The 23756-nt window shown below is 43.5% G+C and overlaps 1 protein-coding gene across 1 annotated transcript in view; it reads left to right on the forward strand.

Annotated features, from left to right (window-relative positions):
• The window catches only part of LRFN1 (leucine rich repeat and fibronectin type III domain containing 1), a 285615-nt gene that overhangs the window by 128100 nt on the left and 133759 nt on the right, over positions 1 to 23756 (forward strand). The gene's annotated exons all lie outside the window — the stretch shown is intronic.

Consider the following 23756-nt stretch of genomic DNA (forward strand, 5'->3'; position numbering starts at 1 on the left):
CAAACTCCTCCATGGGCACCACGCACTGACAGCCTGCAGTACCACTACAGGACATCAGGTGTCATCACGCGGTGGTGACATGATGATGACTTGTCGTCTGACGCAGGCAGCCTAGGAGGAGTCAAGGAAGGTGATCACGCTGGTACAGTTTTCTTCTTCCATTTGGCTGCACCGCACATGACCAGCTCCCTAGCAGTTATGCCCTTCTGCCTGCGCCCCTCTTCTTCTACTTGCCGCAGTGGCATAGCTATGGAGCTATGGGCCCAAGTGCAAGTTTTACATTGGGCCCCCAGAAGCACTCTACACATAACAATTGATATGGCACACCAAAACCTGCGGAGGACAACAATAGTGTCAGAGGTGCAAGTAGGGAATGGGAAACAGTTTGCTAATGATTACTACTATTTAGAGCACATCAATAGAAGTTATTATTACCAACACAGGGCCAATAGAGAGCTAATGTTGTGCTTGAGAGAGGGCCCCTTGGGGCCCCTCTGACCCTAGGGCCCCGATGCGGTTGCTACCTCTGCAACCCCTATTGCTACGCCACTGACTTGCCGCACTGCCCGCACTGCCCAAGAAACGGCCCTGATAGACATAATAACATTATGTCTATTGCGGCTCTCAGGTCAGGTGCAGTGCGATGCAGTCTGCACGCTAAAATTACCTGCTTCCCCCAAAAAAGACCCTTTTGCTTGCAGAATCCTCGTTTTAATCTATCACAGGAAACATTTAAAGAGAAACTCCGACCAAGAATTGAACTTTATCCCAATCAGTAGCTGAAACCCCCTTTTACATGAGAAATCCATTCCTTTTCACAAACAGACCATCAGGGGCGTTGTATGACTGATATTGTGGTGAAACCCTCCCACAAGAAGCTCTGAGTACGGGGGCACTTCTGGTAGTTTCCTGTCTGTGAACCCTGTTAAATTGTGGGAAATAGCTGTTTACAGCTGTTTCCAACTGCCAAAACAGCAAGCAGCAGCTACATCACTTGCCAGCCGTAAAAATGGCACCATGTAATAAATGTCAGAATATAAATCAGGGATTTAAAAGTTTTTACAATGGGAAAACACTGACTAAATCATTTATACATAATTATTGTAAAAATGAAGCACTTTTTTATTACATTATTTTCACTGGAGTTCCTCTTTAAAACGAGTAGAGTTAGGTCTTCATGCAAAAAGTATCAGTGGGATCAAAACAGCAGCTTGCCACAGTTTTTACTTTTTCAAGTAAGGATGAAGGATGGCCGATTTTTTGTGGACAAACCTGCAGGAGGAAAAAAAGTGTTGTCTTTGTGCCGCAGTTCCCTCTCTGCTTTTTTTTTTTTTTAGGTAGAGATAATAAAAACATATCAAACTTGGACTACAAAAAAAAAAATTCCCTTGTGCACAGAGCCTGGTAGTTTAGCTCACAAAATGGCTGCGACGTTGTTTATGAGTGACAGGTAGCGTACACTTTAATAAGGAAAATGGGGCAAGACGGTATCTGTATAAAAATATCAGAGAACAATGAGCTATTCCCGCAGGAGCGCGATGTGGCAACGCAATACATCAAACGCAAGTGCGAGAGATAGATCAGTGCTCTCTGTGCACCCATTCAGGATCCTTTCCTCAGATCCGTAATAACTAAGCCAAAACAACTGCAAAGAAAAATGCCATTTATTTCAGGAGAAGAGAAACAAACGATGATCATAAGAAGGAAATTATTCCCAATAAACCAATGCTTATTAAACAAAGTGGGGCTGTTAGGATATTGAGATTTTAAATGCAACTCATTAAGCTTACAGCATGCTCAGGCACACCAATACTGGATGCTTATTAAAAGAAATCTGTCATTAGACATTACACCTGTAGGGATAGGCGCCTATGGAAGCTTCTTTTTTAAGCTTTTAAAGTGTACCCTGTAGACATGGTTGTCATCCATAAGAGGGTAAAGAGGATTTCTTCTTTCCCTAGAAAACATACTGCCCCCTGCTGGACATAGTTAACACAGCAACAACAACAACTCTAATCTCTTGATTATAAAATGCTAATTTTACTTAAAGTGGATCCGAGGTGACCTTTTACACATTGCATAATTGTGTTCCTTTCCTATTGTTTATAGGGCATTCCTCAAGCCAAATACTTTTTTGTTTTTGTTTTAATACTCTAATTCCCTATAAACTAAATAAACCACACCCACAGGTTTTCAGAGAGCCTTGGCAGTAGCAAGGGCTCATGGGAGCTAAGTCTGGGCAGGAGGAGGAGGAGGTGTTACTAGCCATTGATTTCAGAGGCAGGAGGGAGGAGGGGGGATTAGCATCGACGCTGCATCGCCGTGCATCCGCCGCTTCACCCGCCCGCAAGTGTCCTCCTCTCTCCCCCCGCAGCCTCCTCTGCTCGCCCTCTGCATAAATAAGAGGAAGCAGCCTCTCACCTCCAGCGTGGAGTCCGGAGCGGCAGACCTCCTACAGACTTCCTTATTCCCCCTAGTGACTGGCTCTTACTACGTCATCAGTAAGAGCCGGTCCGGCGGCCACTAGAGGGGGAACTAGGAAGTGAAGTCTGCCGCACTGCACTCCAGGCTGGAGGTGAGAGGCTGTTTCTCTTTATTTATGCAGGGGGGCGAGCGAAGGAGGCTGCGAGGGGAGGGAGGAGGATATGCTAACTATACTGAAGCCCCCCATAGCCTGCTACCTACACTGCAGCCCCTCATAGTCTGCTACTTATACCGAAGCCCCCCATAGTCTTCTACCTATACCAAATCCCCCCATAGCCTGCTACCTATACCAAATCCCCCATAGCCTGCTACCTATACCAAATCCCCTCATAGCCTGCTACCTATACTGAAGCCCCCCATAGCCTGCTACCTATACTGAAGCCCCCCATACTGAAGCCCCCCATAGCCTGCAACCTATACTGAAGCCCCCCATAGCCTGCTACCTATACTGAAGCCCCCCATAGCCTGCTAACTATACTGAAGCCCCCCATAGTCTGTTAACTATACTGAAGGCCCCCATACTGAAGCCCCCCATAGCCTGCTACCTATACCGAAGCCCCCCATAGCCTGCTACCTATACTGAAGGCCCCTATACCCTGCTACCTATACTGAAGGCCCCTATACCCTGCTACCTATACTAAAGGTCCCTATACCCTGCTGCCTATACTGAAGCCACCCATAGCCTGCTACCTATACTGAAGGCCCCCTATACCCTGCTACCTATACTGAAGGTCCCTATACCCTGATGCATATACTGAAGGCCCCTATACCCTGCTGCCTATACTGAAGGCCACTATACCCTGCTACCTATACTGAAGGCCCCTATACTCTGCTACCTATACTGAAGGCCACTATACCCTGCTACCTATACTAAAAGCCCCTATACCTGCTACCTATACTGAAGCCCCTCATAGCCTGCTACCTATACTGAAGGCCCCCTATACCCTGCTACCTATACTGAAGGTCCCTATACCCTGCTGCCTATACTGAAGGCCCCTCCCTGCTGCCTATAATGAAGGCCACTATACCCTGCAACCTATACTGAAGGCCCCTATACCTTGCTAGCTATACTGAAGACACCTTTACTTAGCTACCTATAGTGCGGGCATCTATGCCTGGGTACCTATACTGCGGGCAACTATACTATGGATCGCACAATTCTTATGTGCAGGATTCGTTACATTCGAGATTCGAAAGGTTCGAGATATTCGAGAACCTTTTTAGATTCGTATCCAGATTCGGATTCGAATAAATTGTGGCTTAATCCCATCCCTAGTTTAAACTAACATGCAGCATGCAGTCAGAGTAGGAGGAGGAGAAGCGAAAGCAGAATGAGGTGTAGAGGTCATTATTGGGGAAAAGAAGCTTGTTGTGCTGCGTGAGGAGTCTGACAGTGAGTGAGGAGGGGGGGGGGGCAGGAAAGCAGCAGTGTTTCATTTGACTTACACAGCAGAAGGGAGGAGGTGGCACTGCTGTCCTAGTTGAGGAGGAATGGAGTGGCTGAGGGTGAGCAGTTTGTTTGTCACAGACTCACCGACAGCCAGTGTGCTATTGTGATGAGCTGCAGCATGTCATGTGAGAACATTAAATGAAGCCGAGTAAATTGTTGGGTGCTGTGCGATCATTCGAAATCAGGGATGGGAGGGGGCTAGAACCAGCCCTGAAAGTGAATCATCAGGCACAGGTTGCAATTTATCCTCTAATAGATTAAAGGGAACTGAGCACCATGAATATATATATATATATATATATATATATATATATATATATATATATATATATATATATATATATATAGTCTGACAGTGAGTGAGGAGGGGGGGGGGCAGGAAAGCAGCAGTGTTTCATTTGACTTACACAGCAGAAGGGAGGAGGTGGCACTGCTGTCCTAGTTGAGGAGGAATGGAGTGGCTGAGGGTGAGCAGTTTGTTTGTCACAGACTCACCGACAGCCAGTGTGCTATTGTGATGAGCTGCAGCATGTCATGTGAGAACATTAAATGAAGCCGAGTAAATTGTTGGGTGCTGTGCGATCATTCGAAATCAGGGATGGGAGGGGGCTAGAACCAGCCCTGAAAGTGAATCATCAGGCACAGGTTGCAAATTATCCTCTAATAGATTAAAGGGAACTGAGCACCATGAATATATATATATATATATATATATATATATATATATATATATATATATATATATATATATATAGTGGGTTGCAAAAGTATTCAGCCCCCTTGAAGTTTTCCACATTTTGTCACATTACTGCCACAAACATGCATCAATTTTATGGGAATTCCACATGAAAGACCAATACAAAATAATGTACATGTGAAAAGTGGTTCGAAAATCATACATCATTACAAACATTTTTTACAAATAAATAACTGCAAAGTGGGGAGTGCGTAATTATTCGGCCCCCTGAGTCAATACTTTGTAGAACCACCTTTTGCTGCAATTACAGCTGCTAGTCTTTTAGGGTGTGTCTCTACCAGCTTTGCACATCTAGAGACTGAAATCCTTGCCCATTCTTCTTTGCAAAACAGCTCCAGCTCAGTCAGATTAGATGGACAGCGTTTGCGAACAGCAGTTTTCAGATCTTGCCACAGATTCTCGATTGGATTTAGATCTGGACTTTGACTGGGCCATTCTAACACATAGATATGTTTTGTTTTAAACCATTCCATTGTTGCCCTGGCTTTATGTTTAGGGTCATTGTCCTGCTGGAAGGTGAACCTCTGCCCCAGTCTCAAGTCTTTCGCAGTCTCCAAGAGGTTTTCTTCCAAGTTTGCCCTGTATTTGGCTCCATCCATCTTCCCATCAACTCTGACCAGCTTCCCTGTCCCTGCTGAAGAGATGCACCCCCCGAGCATGATGCTGCCACCACCATATTTGACAGTGGGGATGGTGTGTTCAGAGTGATGTGCAGTGTTAGTTTTCTGCCACACATAGCGTTTTGCACTTTGGCCAAAAAGTTTCATTTTGGTCTCATCTGACCAGAGCACCTGCTTCTTCCACATGGTTGCTGTGTCCCCCACATGGCTTGTGGCAAACTGCAAATGGGACTTCTTATGCTTTCTGTTAACAATGCCTTTCTTCTTGCCACTCTTCCATAAAGGCCAACTTTGTACATTGCATGACTTATAGTTGTCCCATGGACAGAGTCTCCCACCTGAGCTGTAGATCTCTGCAGCTCGTCCAGAGTCACCATGGGCCTCTTGACTGCATTTCTGATCAGCGCTCTCCTTGTTCGGCCTGTGAGTTTAGGTGGATGGCCTTGTCTTGGTAGGTTTACAGTTGTGCCATACTCCTTCCATTTCTGAATGATCGCTTGAACAGTGCTCCGTGGGATGTTCAAGGCTTTGGAAATCTTTTTGTAGCCTAAGCCTGCTTTAAATTTCTCAATAACTTGATCCCTGACCTGTCTTGTGTGTTCTTTGGACTTCATGGTGTTGTTGCTCCCAATATTCTCTTAGACAACCTCTGAGGCCCTCACAGAGCAGCTGTATTTGTACTGAAATTAGATTACACACAGGTGCACTCTATTTAGTCATTAGCACTCATCAGGCAATGTCTATAGGCAACTGACTGCACTCAGATCAAAGGGGACCGAATAATTATGCACACACCACTTTGCAGTTATTTATTTGTAAAAAATGTTTGGAATCATGTATGATTTTTGTTCCACTTCTCATGTGTACACCACTTTGTGTTGGTCTTTCATGTGGAATTCCAATAACATTGATTCATGTTTGTGGCAGTAATATGACAAAATGTGGAAAACTTCAAGGGGGTCGAATACTTTTGCAACCCACTATATATATATATATATATATATATATATATATATATATATATATATATATATATATATTTTTTTTTTTTTTATGAATATCCCCATAAGGGGGGTTTGTAATGGAGTGTGTCATGTAGGGAGTGGGGTCAGGTTGAGTGTCCTTACTTACCTACCAGGTATTGCTACCTTGGCTCCCTGTTCATTTTGGATTCACCACCTTCCCCAGGGAGATACATTTTCAACATGCAGCAATGCATGCTGGTAGATGTAATCCGTGGATGCGAGAACAGATACATAGTGCCGTTCTTCCTTTTCTCCAAAATGGCTGCTGCAGAACCTGGCTACCGCTGTTCCCTATTATATTGTTTAACTAGATGTGGTAAAGAAAAAGAAAAAAAAGAGCGCTCCAATAGTGTAATATCTTTTAATATTAATTTATGGTCGCAAAGATATATGTACGTACATAATGTAAATTAAAAAAGGATTATCTTTCCACACTGACTGTCCTCCCACACTGGTGTCCTCCAGCCACGGGTAAGCCAATCAGTGCTGATTACAGAGGGGAACCTTGTTGCCAGCTTTGTTAGCTGTGGTATAGACAACGCGTTTCAATGTCGTGCGTCTTCGTCAGGTCATCACTGGCTGGCTGGCAACAAGGTTCCCCTTTGCAAGCGGCACTGATTGGCTTTCTTGCGGCAGGAGGACACCAGAGTCGGAGGTCCTTAAATGTGGAGGGATAAACTTTTTCTATTTACATTATGTGCATTTTTTATTTGCAACATTAACTTATATTAAAGAATATAACAGTATTTTAGTGCTTTTTTTTCTATGTGCAGATTCACCACTCATTTCAGTGGCAAGAAGCAGCACCATAGTATATTGCTGCATAGCTCTCAAGAGAGCCAATTTTTTTCCATTACTTCCAAGGGCCAGCTACCTGCGCACTTTTACTGTTTTACTATGTAAGTAGATATGGTAGTCTGCTGACCAGTTTATAACTAAGTTCGCTGGGATGGTCCAACTTACAAAATACACAAAGCTGGTACCTGACTATAAACTGCACTCAGAGTACAATCAAGTGTAGGTCTCCAGGTAAGTCTGCTTTGATTGTTTCACTAGCGCACAATTTTACCGATATCGTACCCATTATCGGGTCCATTTTACATGTTCTTTGGTCCACTGCAGTCTGCTCTGAAAAACAGATCTTAGAGAAAGTTTTACTCACTGTAAGAACGTTCTAAATGTTCTAAATTCGATATAATATATCCAGCTCTTCTGTATTCTGTACTTGGGGAGCTTGTGTTTTTTACACAGATTACATTACCTTGGTACAAATGCAAGTTGGGTAACTGTATGGGCAATTGAGAGTACAGAAACAAGGTGGAAGCCCGTGATCGCGGTGGTCCTGGCAGCAGGGGGGGATTGGTGGCAGGGTACACAAGTCCTCTGAGCAAATCTTGTCTGTTGAGAATGATCACAGTTTTTGTTCAAAAACAGTGATCATTCTCAGATCGTGCCGCCTCGCTGCCTCCTGCTCGCTTGTTTCTGCCGCTCCTGCCGTCAGTCGTTAGATGAATGAATGGGAATCAAGTTCCCATTCATTCATCTCCCCTCTAGGTCCACGTGATCGTCGGCATCTATGAGTGCACTTCTGAAGTAACACAGGCAGGCATTACTTCCTATATATCATACTTATTGTACGCAATAGGAAATATTGTGCAAGGACAACTTGTTGCCAAAAAGTAAAATTACACCTACAGACTTTAGGGCCGAAACATTTTTTTTAATATGTATGTCAAGAGGGTATATTATTATTAAATTATGGGCTTAGTGACTGATGGATGTAAACTGAAAAAAAATGCACCTTTATTTCCAAATAAAATATTGTCACATACAGTATACTAGGGATATAATGTAAACATTGCAATAACTGGTACAAATGGGCAAATAAAATGTGTGGCTTTTATCCACGGTTTTACGTTTTATTTTAAAACTATAATGGCCGAAACCTGAGAAACAATGATTTTTTTCCATTTTTTTTCTTATTATTCCCAGTAAAATGCATTTAGAATAAAATAATACTTAGCAAAATGTAACACCCAAAGAAAGCCTAATTGGTGATAAAAAACAAAACAAAGTATAGATCATTTCACTGTGATAAGTAGTGATAAAGTTATTGGGGAATGAATGGGAGAAGCGCTGAAATGTGAAAATTCCTCTCGTCCATAAGGTGAAAACAACTCGTGGGCTGAAATGGTTAAGCTGGCAGCTGACAACCATGCAAGGCAACTTTCTCAGTGAAACATGCAGAGCTTTAGAATAATGGTCATAGAAATACCAGTGTGAGATTATGAGTCAGCTGTGAGAAGAAGACCGACTAATGGAGGCCGGATTCCTCCAAACTGACTGTTTCCTATAGATTCATATATAATGTGACTACAAAAGGACTTCACTTTTAAATAATCGTACTAAGTTAAATAATCGTACTCAATGCCAAGCCGCTGCAGCTAAAGCTAATCAAATTTTGGGATGCATTAAAAGGGAAATAAAAACTCAAGATGCTAGCATAATATTGCCCCTGTTTAACTCTCTAGTAAGGCCACATTTGGAATATGGAATTCAGTTCTGGGCACCACATTACAGGAAAGATATTGCAGTTTTAGAGCAGGTGCAGAGACGAGCAACAAAATTGATGCGTGGGATGGAAGGTCTCACTTACCAAGAAAGGTTAGATAAACTGGGTTTATTTAGTCTAGAGAAAAGACGCCTTAGAGGGGATCTAATTAACATGTATAAATACATCAGAGGGCAATATAATAGCTTGGTGGGTGAGCTTTTTGTCCCTTGGCCTTCTCAAAGGACTAGAGGACATGATCTGCGCATGGAGGAAAAATGTTTTAGCCATTTATTTAGGAAAGGGTTCTTTACAGTAAGAGTGATTAAGATGTGGAAAGCATTGCCACAGGAAGCAGTTATGGCAAATTCTATACCTGCATTTAAAGGGGGCTTAGATGCTTTCCTTGCATTGAAAGACATCAATGGCTACAATTACTAGGTAATGCCGAATGATGTTGATCCAGGGATTTTATCTGATTGCCATCTGGAGTCAGGAAGGAATTTTTCCCTTTAGGGGCTAATTGGACCATGCCTTGTAAGGGTTTTTCGCCTTCCTCTTGATAAACAGGGATATGTGAGGGAGCAGGCTGGAGTTGTACTTTATACTGGTTGAACTCGATGGACATATGTCTTTTTTCAACCAAAATAACTATGTAACTTTAAAGAGGAACTTTAACCCCCTTGGCGGTATGAAAAATACCGCCAGGGGGCAGCGCAGCAGTTTTTTAAAAAAAAAAAAATTTTAAATCATGTAGCGAGCCCAGGGCTCGCTACATGATAGCCGCTGCTCAGCGGCATCCCCCCGCCCGCTTCGATCGCCATCGGCGATCTCCGATCAGAAAATCCCGTTCGAAGAACGGGATTTCCTGGAGGGCTTCCCCCGTCGCCATGGGGATGACGTCACCGACATTGGGACTCCGGATCCAACCCTCGGCGCTGCCTGGCACTGATTGGCCAGGCAGCGCACAGGGTCTGGGGGGGGGCGCGCGCCGCACCCGATAGCGGCGATCGGGCACACGGCGGCGGCGGCGGCGGCGATCGGGGTGCTGGCGCAGCTAGCAAAGTGCTAGCTGCGTCCAGCAAAAAAAAAATTATTTAAATCGGCCCAGCAGGGCCTGAGCGCACCCTCCGGCGGCTTACCCCGTGTCACACACGGGGTTACCGCTAAGGAGGTTAACTGGAAAATAACGCAGTGAATAAAATTACTTTTATTTTTACAATATTAAGTTATAAATAATTTAGTCAGTGCTTACCTATTGTAAAATTGTTTTGCACCCTGATTTACATTCTGACATTTATCACAGGTTGTGACATCTTTAGGTGCAGCTTTGCGGAACGTTTTTTTTCTGATAATTCCGAAACCAGTGAAAATAATGCCTGGTCTCCCAGAATGCTCTGGGAGGAGAATTTTGCATAGCTAAACAACCTAGGCTAAGAATTAATGGGGAAGGCAGGCCTACATACCAATATAAAGGAATATATAGATATAGGAAATGTTTCTGATGCTAATACCAGGAAAATGACCATAAAAGTGGGCATCCTGAATAATTTACTGCATTCTACTATATGTCACCACAGTGCCTCTTTAACACAGTTTGTCCAACAGCCAAAACCAGTCAGTAAGCGATAAATGTTCACCATATCAACTAATAATTCATTAGCTTTCATAGACAGCAAGGTCTCAGGTTGTCTGTGTAAAAAAATACAGTCCTGCGTCCCGCTGAGATATTTGTAGACTAGTGGAGTGTAATAATTATCTCACTTACTCGTTCCTCATAGGCTTCAGAGCCGTCACCGGATAATATTTATATGATTAAAACAGCAGGGTGCCTTAAGCACATTATTGGGTTGACAAGCTGATAACGCTCCGATATGAAATGTATTATTAAGCTGTTATATTCCAACTCCGATGGAGGTGTTAGCTTCCTGCAAATTATACATTTCCCCAGTGCCGTCCCTTAGCTGAAAAAATAATCATGAGTTCTGAAGGGCCATCTCTGAGGTGGCCGTATCTGGGGAGAGCTGTTGATTTGAAATGGAATGTCCGGTTCTACATATAGCACTGCAGTGTAGTGAGCCGGATGCCTAGATCTATTACGTATTACGGGTTTTCTCTTCCGTTCTTCTGCTTTCGTCCTCCAGTTTACCTCCACGTTATTCTATTCTTCTCTTCTCCAGTTCTTCTATAATCTTGTTTATAGCCGCAGCATGCTATCCATTCTTTCAACACCTCATTGCTAAAATGATCAGACACCTCATTGGCAGTACATTTGAATTTGCATCCAAGGCTTCTTATTGGTTCATTTGTGTAAATAACCAGGCTCAGATGATATCCATCCTCGGGTGCTAAGGGAATTAAGTCCAGTTATTGATGATAAACCCCTTTATCTTATATTTTGGGACTCTCTTTCAAGTGGAATAGTTCAAATGAACTGGTGTACAGCCCACATTTTCCCATTATTTAAGAAGGGCCAAAAAAAATTAAAAATCAGGTCCGGGAAATTGTAGACTTATAAGATTAACATCAGTTGTGTGCAAGCTATTTGAGGGTTTCGTAAGAGATGCTATACAAGGTTTCACAGCAGAGAATGATCTAATATCTCAGCATAAAGTGGATCCGAGTTGAAAAACTAACTATGACAAGTAACTTGTCTATATATCTTATCTAAAGTTTAGATGGTTTACAGAGTAAATCTAGCTGCAAACAGCTTCAACAGTTTCAAGTTTATTTATTCCTGTGATACAATGACAGCGGCCATGTTTTGTTTGTCACATTACACACAGGCAAGCTGCAACTGCATCTCCAGCCCTCAGCTCACTCTCTCTCCTCCTCCCTCCTCCCCTCTGCCTCTGAAATCTCTGGCTAGTAATCTCCTCCTCCTCCTGCCCAGACTTAGCTCCTATAAGCCCTTGCTACATGGAGTGCCAAGGCACTTTGAGCTGTGGGCGAGGCTTGTTTAGTTTATAGGGAATTAATACGGAGTATTAAAACAAAACAAAAATAAGTATTTGGCTTGAGGAATGCCCTATAAACTATATGTAAGGAACACAATTATGTTATGATTAAAAGTTTATCTCGGATCCACTTTAAACATGGGTTTACTAAGGACAGATCTTGTTGGACTAAAATACTCAGCTTTTATGAGGTGGTGAATGATAATATGGATCTTGGGAATGCTACAGATGTAATATCGTTGGACTTTGCAAAGGCCTTGGATACTGTTCCCCACAACCGTTTGGTACAGAAATTGAGCATGCACAAACTGGGGAAGAATCTGTGTGCATGGATAAGGAACTAGCAAATGAACAGAAAGTAAAGAGTTGTGGTGAATGGATCATATTCAAAATGGGTGACTGTTAAAAGTGGGGTCCCACAGGGGTCAGTACTGGGTCCAGTGCTCTTTATTCCATGTATTAATGCCCTAATAGATGAAGCAGAAGGTACTGTTGCTAATTTTGCAGATGATACAAAGTTGTACAGAATTATCAACACACAGGAAGATAGTAACATATTGTAGAAGGATCTGGAACTTGGATCCACATTGACTGGCTATAGCTGGCGGCATAGGTAAGTTAACACCCCCCCCCCCCCCACCACCACCACCACCACCAAGGGCATTCACTTTCTTTCATTTAAATTTTGATTACGAGTAGCTACATACTCATAGTTACTATCACCATTCTAGACAAGACAAATAACATCTATATTGCACTTTTCTCCGGGTGGACTCAAAGCTCTAGCTGCATCCACTAGGGCGTGCTCAGTAGGCAGTGTTAGGGTGTCTAGCCCAAGGTCTCCTTACTGAATAGGTGCTTAACAAGAAGATCTGAGATTTAAACCCAGGTGTCCCGTCCAATGTTAGGAGCAGATCCCTTAACCATTACACTATCCACCCGACACACACACACACACACACACACACACACACTATCTCTCACAATCTCTCTCTCTCTCTCTCTCTCTCAATCTCTCTCTCTCTCTCTCTCTCTCTCTCTCCCTCCCTCCCTCTCTCTCCCAGTTATTCACACGAGAGTGATCCAATGTGCAGGTGGTCATCTCAGAAGTTTCGAGAGTCATCAACTTCACTGAGCCCACATTTATTTTCCTCTCCTCTGTTCTACAGAAGATTGTATTATACAGCCCAGACTAATTAATGAAAATAAATGAGGAAAGCAAATATCCTTTGATAAACAGCCATCCAGAACACCCACTGATTTGTTTATTTACAGATGGAGCTTGAGTGCTTTGCTCTTGATAATGAACGAGGATAAACACTCTCAAGCTCCCAAGGTCAATCGGAGAGTTTGTTTTGCCCACATACGTAAATCCTGCCGTAAATCATGTCATGTTTTCCTACTGGATCAATAGTTTGCAAAAGGCATGAAAAAAACATTGCTGCTCTTGTGAGGGGAGAGGATGCTTGCGGACGTCTACATCAACCCTGTGTGCAAACCTAGTCCAAGGAAAGCCAACCAGCCAATTACAATTGTTGTCCTGGACATCTCGTTCACACTCACACAATATTTGCTCTATTTGCCTGTGCACTTGGTCTGATGAATGTACTCGTGTTCTTGTTGAGACTATGATAAATTTGTACTATGATCATTCTGTTTAAAAGATAAACTGCAGTTAATCACATAAGCAGTTATCTAGCACGGTGGCGTAGTGGTTAGCACTCTCACCTTGCAGTGCTTGGCTCCTGTTATGAATCCAAGCCAGATTCCACATAAAGGTAGGCAGAAAAAAACAATATCCTTAGAGGTGTGCCACAACTTCCATGCAAAATTTATACCAGTACAAGGATATATATATATATATATATATATATATATATATATATATATATATATATATATATATATATATATATATATATATATATATATATATATATATATAACATATTGAAGAAACTCAAAAAGTTTTTATCCTTGTACTGGTATAATGAATCCAAGCCAGGGCACTATCTGCACAGTGTTTGTATGTTCTCCCCATGTATGTGTGGGTTTCCTCTGCACACTCTGGTTCCCTCCCATATCCCAAAAATGTACAGATAAGTTAATTGGTTTCCCCCCGAAATTGGCTCTAGACTACGATGCACTACACAATACATACATGGACATAAGACTATGGTAGGGATTACATTGTGAACTCCTCTGAGGGACAGAGTGACAAGACTATATACATTGTGGAAGATATTGGTGATATATAAATACTAAATAATAATAATAATAATAATAATAATAATAATAATAATAATAATAATAATCTATTTGTACTACCAAAGTGCATCAAAAAAATAAGTTGGACCTTTCCAACCAAGCATGTTCAGACACAGAGATCTGGCATTTGGGTCTGGCACTCCCCTACTCCAAGTTGCCTGTTGGGATGGTCAATGAGAGGCTGATAATTTGGGGTTGGTGCATATATTATATTCATTTTATGCAAATGTATCCATAAAATAAACATACATTTTACATCAACTCAAAAATGTTGGCATATCATGGACCATCTGTATCATGGACCATCTGTTTCATTCATTAGCCATACTCATATTATCTCCTCTTGACCCAAACAAACAATCAGTGACACTTTATTTTGGTTGGTGATCCGGCCTATGGCAGTCTATGGCTGTCAAGTCAGAAGCCATTACCAGGGCTGTGGAGTCGGAGTCGAGGAGTCAGAGGAGTCGGTGGTTTCAATAAACTGAGGAGTCAGATGATTTTTGAACCAAATCTATAGCCTTTGTAAAAATTAGACTAAGGAGTCAGAGTAGAGGATTCAGAGTCGGAGCAATTTTTAGGTACCTGGAGTCAGATTCGATGGTTTCATAAACTGAGTCGGATGATTTTTGTACAGACTCCACAGCCTTGGCCATTTCTTGACCATCACATGTCCTTTATGGGCGTATGGGAAGATAAGAACACTGGCCACGGGGAGCGAAAGGACCCTGAGGACAACAAGCAGCATCCGGAGACTCAGGATGAGGTCATCTAGCTCTCCATGGGCTTCATTCAGTCATTTTTCCCCCGATTCAGAGTCATCAGGAGATGATCGGTTGGCATGCTGCAATGAGAAATGAAAACAATCTTAGAATTCTTCCCCTACACAAAGCCCATTTGAGTACTGCAGAGATTTATGAATGGGAAGAGTATGACTGAAGAATGGTATGTTACGGTCATGACCGAAGGTCAAGTCATGTTGAAGGTATAATGTTCTTTGTGTGGAAAATAGAGGAACAGTATAATGATCATGTCTTGTGCTATGATCATCATGTTGGTAAGGCTAGCATGCTTTGTCCGTGGTACAATAGCATTAGTGTTAGGTTTGCATCCAGTGGTTAGCTCACCTTACATAAATGATGTCCTACGTTCCTACAGGGTGTAATAGAGTTACATTTTTGCATCATGATCTTTTCAGGAGGCTGCATGCATTATGCTAGGAATGTTATATTCTCTGTGAAGAGAATAACAGAAGAGCACTTAGTCAGGTCAGGTCAGGTCACGATGAGTGTAGCAGTCTTCTGTGAGTGTACAGAGTGTTCCAGGATAGTAATAGAGCTATTTCTAGAGGTTGGGTTGCTTGGGGATTGACGTGCTTTATGCCTACATAAGTGTAATAGAATTCTTTCCAGGTCATGCTTGGAGGTGATGTCATGTTAGGGTCATTTATTGGTTTTCATTTACAGAGGTGAACTCTGATCTAATCCACGGTAACAATAACGCCCACATCATGCCAAAAGCTAACTTCAACCTTTTCCTTAAAGAGACTCTGTAACAAAATTTTCAGCCTTATTTCTTCTATCCTATAAGTTGCTATACCTGTTCAAATGTGGTCTGGCTTACTGCAGCCTTTTCTAGTTGCACAGTGGCTGTGTTATCTCTGTTATATAATCTAATCTTCTCTCTTCTGTCGGCTCTGTTGGGCTCAGGCAGGAATGTGTGTCAACGCTATTTTTTTTTATTCCCCCCCCCTGCCCCCCGCTCCCTCCTGATCACCCCCCCACCCCTCAGATTCTCCCCAGACCCCCCCCCCCAGACCCCCCCCCCCATGTACTGTATGCATCTATCCCCCCTGATCACCTGTCAATCACCTGTCAATCACCCATCAATCACCCGTCAATCACCCGTCAATCACCCCCTGTCACTGCCACCCATCAATCAGCCCCTAACCTGCCCCTTGCGGGCAATCTGATCACCCCCCCACACCAATAGATCGCCCGCAGATCCGACATCAGATCACCTCCCAAATCCATTGTTTACATCTATTCTCTCCTCTAAACACCCACTAATTACCCATCAATCACCCATCAATCACCCCCTATCACCACCTGTCACTTTTACCTATCAGATCAGACCCTAATCTGCCCCTTGCGGGCACCCAATCACCCGCCCACAAGCTCAGATTGCCCTCTGACCCCCCCCCCTTATCAATTCACCAGTGCATTAATTACATCTGTTCTTCCCTGTAATAACCCACTGATCACCTGTCAATCACCTGCCAATCACCTATCACCCATCAATCACCCCCTGTCACTGCCACCCAACAATCAGCCCCTAACCTGCCCCTTGCGGGCAATCTGATCACCCACCCACACCAATAGATCGCCCGCAGATCCGACATCAGATCACCACCCAAGCGCAGTGTTTCCATCTATTCTCTCCTCTAAACACCCACTAATTACCCATCAATCACCCATCAATCACCCCCTATCACCACCTGTCACTGTTACCTATCAGATCAGACCCTAATCTGCCCCTTGCGGGCACCCAATCACCCGCCTACACGCTCAGATTGCCCTCAGACCCCCCCTTATCAATTCGCCAGTGCAATATTTACATCTGTCCTTCCCTGTAATAACCCACTGATCACCTGTCAATCACCTGCCAATCACCTATCACCCATCAATCACCCCCTGTCACTGCCACCCAACAATCAGCCCCTAACCTGCCCCTTGCGGGCAAACTGATCACCCACCCACACCAATAGATCGCCCGCAGATCCGACATCAGATCACCACCCAAGCGCAGTGTTTCCATCTATTCTCTCCTCTAAACACCCACTAATTACCCATCAATCACCCATCAATCACCCCCTATCACCACCTGTCACTGTTACCCATCAGATCAGACCCTAATCTGCCCCTTGCGGGCACCCAATCGCCCGCCTACACGCTCAGATTGCTCTCAGACCCCCCCTTATCAATTCGCCAGTGCAATATTTACATCTGTTCTCCCCTGTAATAACCCACTGATTACCTATCAATCACCTATCAATCACCCATCAATCACCCCCTGTCACTGCCACCCATCAATCACCCCCTGTCACTGCCACCCATCAATCACCCCCTGTCACTGCCACCCATCAATCAGCCCCTAACCTGCCCCTTGCGGGCAAACTGATCACCCACCCACACCAATAGATCGCCCGCAGATCCGACATCAGATCACCACCCAAGCGCAGTGTTTCCATCTATTCTCTACCCTAAACACCCACTAATTACCCATCAATCACCGCCTGTCACTGCTACCTATCAGATTAGACCCCTATCTGCCCCTAGGGCACTCAATCACCCGCCCACACCCTCAGAATGCCCTCAGACCCCAGCCCTGATCACCTCGCCAGTGCATTGCTTGCATCTATTCCCACCTCTAATCACACCTTGAGACACCCATCAATCACCTCCTGTCACCCCCTAGCACACCTACCCATCAGATCAGGCCCCAATTTGCCCCGTGTGGGCTCCTGATCACTCGGCCAAACCCTCAGATCCCCCTCAGACCCCCTTCCGATCACCTCTCCAGTGCATTGATTGCATCTATTTTCCCCTCTAACCACCCCCTGAGACACCCATCAATCACCTCCTGTCACCCCCCTAGCACTCCTATCCATCAGATCAGGCCCAATACAACCTGTCATCTAAAAGGCCACCCTGCTTATGACCGGTTCCACAAAATTCGGCCCCTCATAGACCACCTGTCATCAAAATTTGCAGATGCTTATACCCCTGAACAGTCATTTTGAGACATTTGGTTTCCAGACTACTCACGGTTTTGGGCCTGTAAAATGCCAGGGTGGTATAGGAACCCCACAAGTGACCCCATTTTAGAAAAAAAGACACCCCAAGGTATTCTGTTAGGTGTATGACGAGTTCATAGAAGATTTTATTTTTTGTCAAAAGTTAGCGGAAATTAATTTTTATTGGTTTTTTTTCACAAAGTGTCATTTTTCACTAACTTGTGACAAAAAATAAAATCTTCTATGAACTCGCCATACACCTAACGGAATACCTTGGGGTGTCTTCTTTCTAAAATGGGGTCACTTGTGGGGTTCCTATACTGCCCTGGCATTTTAGGGGCCCTAAACCGCGAGGAGTAGTCTAGAAAACAAATGCTTCAAAATGACCTGTGAATAGGACGTTGGGCCCCTTAGCGCACCTAGGCTGCAAAAAAGTGTCACACATGTGGTACCGCCGTACTCAGGAAAAGTAGTATAATGTGTTTTGGGGTGTATTTTTACACATACCCATGCTGGGTGGGAGAAATTTCTACGTAAATGGACAATTGTGTGTAAAAAAATCAAACAATTGTCATTTACAGAGATATTTCTCCCACTTAGCATGGGTATGTGTAAAAATACACCCCAAAACGCATTATACTACTTCTCCTGAGTACGGCGGTACCACATGTGTGGCACTTTTTTACACCCTAAGTACGCTAAGGGGCCCAAAGTCCAATGAGTACCTTTAGGATTTCACAGGTCATTTTGCGACATTTGGTTTCAAGACTACTCCTCACGGTTTAGGGCCCCTAAAATGCCAGGGCAGTATAGGAACCCCACAAATGACCCCATTCTAGAAAGAAGACACCCAAAGGTATTCCGTACGGAGTATGATGAGTTCATAGAAGATTTTATTTTTTGTCACAAGTTAGCGGAAAATGACACTTTATGAAAAAAAACTATTAAAATCAATTTCCGCTAACTTGTGACAAAAAAATAAAAACTTCTATGAACTCACCATACTCCTAATGGAATACCTTGGGGTGTCTTCTTTCTAAAATGGGGTCATTAGTGGGGTTCCTATACTGCCCTGGCATTTTAGGGGCCCTAAACCGTGAGGAGTAGTCTTGAAACAAAAATGACCTGTGAAATCCTAAAGGTACTCATTGGACTTTGGGCCCCTTAGTGCAGTTAGGGTGCAAAAAAGTGCTACACATGTGGTATCGCCGTACTCGGGAGAAGTAGTACAATGTGTTTTGGGGTGTATTTTTACACATACCCATGCTGGGTGGGAGAAATACCTCTGTAAATGACAATCTTTTGATTTTTTTACACACAATTGTCCATTTACAGAGGTATTTCTCCCACCCAGCATGGGTATGTGTAAAAATACACCCCAAAACACATTGTACTACTTCTCCCGAGTATGGCGATACCACATGTGTGGCACTTTTTTGCACCCTAACTGCGCTAAAGGGCCCAAAGTCCAATGAGTACCTTTAGGATTTCACAGGTCATTTTGAGAAATTTCGTTTCAAGACTACTCCTCACGGTTTAGGGCCCCTAAAATGCCAGGGCAGTATAGGAACCCCACAAATGACCCCATTTTAGAAAGAAGATACCCCAAGGTATTCCGTTAGGAGTATGGTGAGTTCATAGAAGATTTTATTTTTTGTCAAAAGTTAGCGGAAATTGATTTTAGTTGTGTTTTTTCACAAAGTGTCATTTTCCGCTAACTTTTGACAAAAAATAAAATCTTCTATGAACTCACCATACTCCTAACGGAATTCCTTGGGGTGTCTTCTTTCTAAAATGGGGTCATTTGTGGGGTTCCTATACTGCCCTGGCATTTTAGGGGCCCTAAACCGTGAGGAGTAGTCTTGAAACGAAATTTCTCAAAATGACCTGTGAAATCCTAAAGGTACTCATTGGACTTTGGGCCCTTTAGCGCAGTTAGGGTTCAAAAAAGTGCCACACATGTGGTATCGCCGTACTCTGGAGAAGTAGTATAATGTGTTTTGTGGTGTATTTTTACACATACCCATGCTGAGTGGGATAAATATCTCTGTAAATGGACAATTGTGTGTAAAAAAAATTAACAAATTGTCATTTACAGAGATATTTCTCCCACCCAGCATGGGTATGTGTAAAAATACACCCCAAAACACATTATACTACTTCTCCTGAGTACGTCAATACCACATGTGTGGCACTTTTTTGCAGCCTAACTGCGCTAAGGGGTCCAAAGTCCAATGAGCACCTTTAGGCTTTACAGGGGTGCTTACAATTTAGCACAATTTAGCACCCCCCAAACAGGGGGTCAGAAAAGTCAGAGATGCTTGAAAATGAGAAAATTCACTTTTTGCACCATAGTTTGTAAACGCTATAACTTTTACCCAAACCAATAAATATACACTGAATGGGTTTTTTTTTATCAAAAACATGTTTGTCCACATTTTTCGCGCTGCATGTATACAGAAATTTTACTTTATTTGAAAAATGTCAGCACAGAAAGTTAAAAAAATCATTTTTTTGCCAAAATTCATGTCTTTTTTGATGAATATAATAAAAAGTAAAAATCGCAGGAGCAATCAAATAGCACTAAAAGAAAGCTTTATTAGTGACAAGAAAAGGAGCCAAAATTCATTTAGGTGGTAGGTTGTATGAGCGAGCAATAAACCGTGAAAGCTGCAGTGGTCTGAATGGAAAAAAAGTGGCCGGTCCTTAAAGAGAGTCTGAAGCGAGAATAAATCTCGCTTCAGACCTCATAAATAGCAGGGGCACGTGTGCCCCTGCTAAAACGCCGCTATAGCGCGGCTTAACGGGGGTCCCTTCACCCCCAAATCCCCCTCGATACACCCGGGGAGCGCTTCCTGGTTGGGGCAGGGCTAACCGCCGTCAGCGCGTATCTCCGCCTCTCCCCCGCCCCTCTCAGTCTTCCTTCACTGAGAGGGGCGGGGGAGAGGCGGCGATGCGCCGCTGACAGACGCGACTGGAGGCAGGGCTGCAGCCGTTAGCCCTGCCTCCAGGAAGGGAAATTCTGCGACCTTTCTACGACACACTTTTGCGGGGGGTGGGTTGGGGGTGAAGGGACCCCCGTTTAGCCGCGGGATAGCGGCGTTTTAGCAGGGGCACAAGTGCCCCTGCTATTTATGAGCTCTGAAGCGAGATTTATTCTCGCTTCAGAGTCTCTTTAAGGGGTAGAAAGCCCTAGGTCCTCAAGTGGTTAAAGAGCAACTTTAACCCAGGATTGAACTTCATCCCAATCAGCAGCTGATAGGCGCTGTTCCACAAGAAATCTTTACCTTTTCTCAAATATAACATCAGGGGGGTCTGTATGGCTGATATTGTAATGAAACCCCTCCCACAGTGTGATGTCATGACCATCGTCCTGACAGTGACTTTTTCCAACTGCCAAGCAAGCAGAATATCCCTCTGTGAATAGAACTCTCAGTAATGAACATTCCATACAGATCACCTGTCAGAACTAAAGTTATTGCCAGTGCCACTTGTAATACATTGCAGAATATACAGTGGGTTGCAAAAGTATTCGGCCCCCTTGAAGTTTTCCACATTTTGTCACATTACTGCCATAAACATGCATCAATTTTATTGGAATTCCACGTGGAAGACCAATACAAAGTGGTGTACACGTGAGAAGTGGAACGTAAATCATACATGATTCCAAACATTTTTTTACAAATCAATAACTGCAAAGTGGTGTGTGCATAATTATTCGGCCCCCCGAGTCAATACTTTGTAGAACCACCTTTTGCTGCAATTACAGCTGCCAGTCTTTTAGGGTATGTCATAAAAGAGAGACTGAAATCCTTGCCCATTCTTCTTTGCAAAACAGCTCCAGCTCAGTCAGATTAGATGGACAGCGTTTGTGAACAGCAGTTTTCAGATCTTGCCACAGATTCTCGATTGGATTTAGATCTGGACTTTGACTGGGCCATTCTAACACATAGATATGTTTTGTTTTAAACCATTCCATTGTTGCCCAGGCTTTATGTTTAGGGTCATTGTCCTGCTGGAAGGTGAACCTCTGCCCCAGTCTCAAGTCTTTTGCAGTCTCCAAGAGGTTTTCTTCCAAGTTTGCCCTGTATTTGGCTCCATTCATCTTCCCATCAACCCTGACCAGCTTCCCTGTCCCTGCTGAAGAGATGCACCCCTGAGCATGATGCTGCCACCACCATATTTGACAGTGGGGATGGTGTGTTCAGAGTGATGTGCAGTGTTAGTTTTCCGCCACACATAGCGTTTTGCATTTTGGCCAAAAAGTTCCATTTTGGTTTCATCTGACCAGAGCACCTTCTTCCACATGGTTGCTGTGTCCCCCACATGGCTTGTGGCAAACTGCAAACAGGACTTCTTATGCTTTCTGTTAACAATGCCTTTCTTCTTGCCACTCTTCCATAAAGGCCAACTTTGTGCAGTGCATGACTAATAGTTGTCCTATGGACAGAGTCTCCCACATGAGCTGTAGATCTCTGCAGCTTGTCCAGAGTCACCATGAGCCTCTTGACTGGATTTCTGATCAGCGCTCTCCTTGTTCGGTCTGTGAGTTTAGGTGGATGGCTTTGTCTTGGTAGGTTTACAGTTGTGCCATACTCCTTCCATTTCTGAATGATCGCTTGAACAGTGCTCCGTGGGATATTCAAGGCTTTGGAAATCTTTTTGTAGCCTAAGCTTGCTTTAAATTTCTCAATAACTTGATCCCTGACCTGTCTTGTGTGTTCTTTGGACTTCACGGTGTTGTTGCTCCCAATATTCTCTTAGACAACCTCTGAGGCCCTCACAGAGCAGATGTATTTGTACTGACATTAGATTACACACAGGTGCACTCTATTTAGTCATTAGCACTCATCAGGCAATGTCTATAGGCAACTGACTGCACTCAGATCAAAGGGGGCCGAATAATTATGCACACACCACTTTGCAGTTATTTATTTGTAAAAAATGTTTGGAATCATGTATGATTTTAGTTCCACTTCTCATGTGTACTCCACTTTGTGTTGGTCTTTCATGTGGAATTCCAATAAAATTGATTCATGTTTGTGGCAGTAATATGGCAGTAATATGGCAAAATGTGGAAAACGTCAAGGGGGGCAAATACTTTTGCAACCCACTGTAGATCAGGGAAAATAAATATTTTACAATGCAAAAGGGTCAGCTGCAGTGGGGAGATTATTATGAAAGTACAAGAGGATAGGGAACAAGGAGATAGATAGGGTTAAACATTCTTTCAACCATGCAAGAAGAGAGTGATAAATCGGCACTAGATGCTGACTTGGCAGGTCAGGAGCTGCAGGTGCAAAGTCCACTGTGCCTCCAGTACAGGAAATATCCAAGTAAAAACACATAAAGTTCTCTGGGCACCAGATGGATGATAAATTGGCACTAGATGCTGACTTGGCAGTAGGGATGATCGGAACCAGCAAATTCCGTTCCGCCGGAAATCACGGATTCCGTCAGTGTTGAATTCCATCGCTATGAAAATTCCACCGAATTTGTATGAAATTCCGCGGAATTCCGGATTCCGTCGGAATTTTTTTTTTAAAAAAATCTCTCTCTCTCTCTCTCTCTCTCCTCCTCCCATCTTCGTATCATCTTCCAGGGAATTGTAGTTTTTCAAAAGCCAGCTTACATACCGAGGCTGGGAATTGAACCCAGGTCTCAGTGTGTGGTAGGTAACTGACTTATCCGCTATACCACCAACAACACTACATACTGAAGGCAGCCTAGCATGTACCATTATGATCAATCCGAGAGAAAAAGTAGCAGGCTTAAGGATTTGTAGCATGTCAAAAGCCAACTCACCATGGCTGGGAATTGAACCCAGGTCTCAGTGTGTGGTATCTAA

The sequence above is a fragment of the Hyperolius riggenbachi genome, chromosome 8 (genome assembly GCF_040937935.1).
Source record: "Hyperolius riggenbachi isolate aHypRig1 chromosome 8, aHypRig1.pri, whole genome shotgun sequence".
NCBI classification, from domain to species: Eukaryota; Metazoa; Chordata; class Amphibia; order Anura; family Hyperoliidae; genus Hyperolius; species Hyperolius riggenbachi.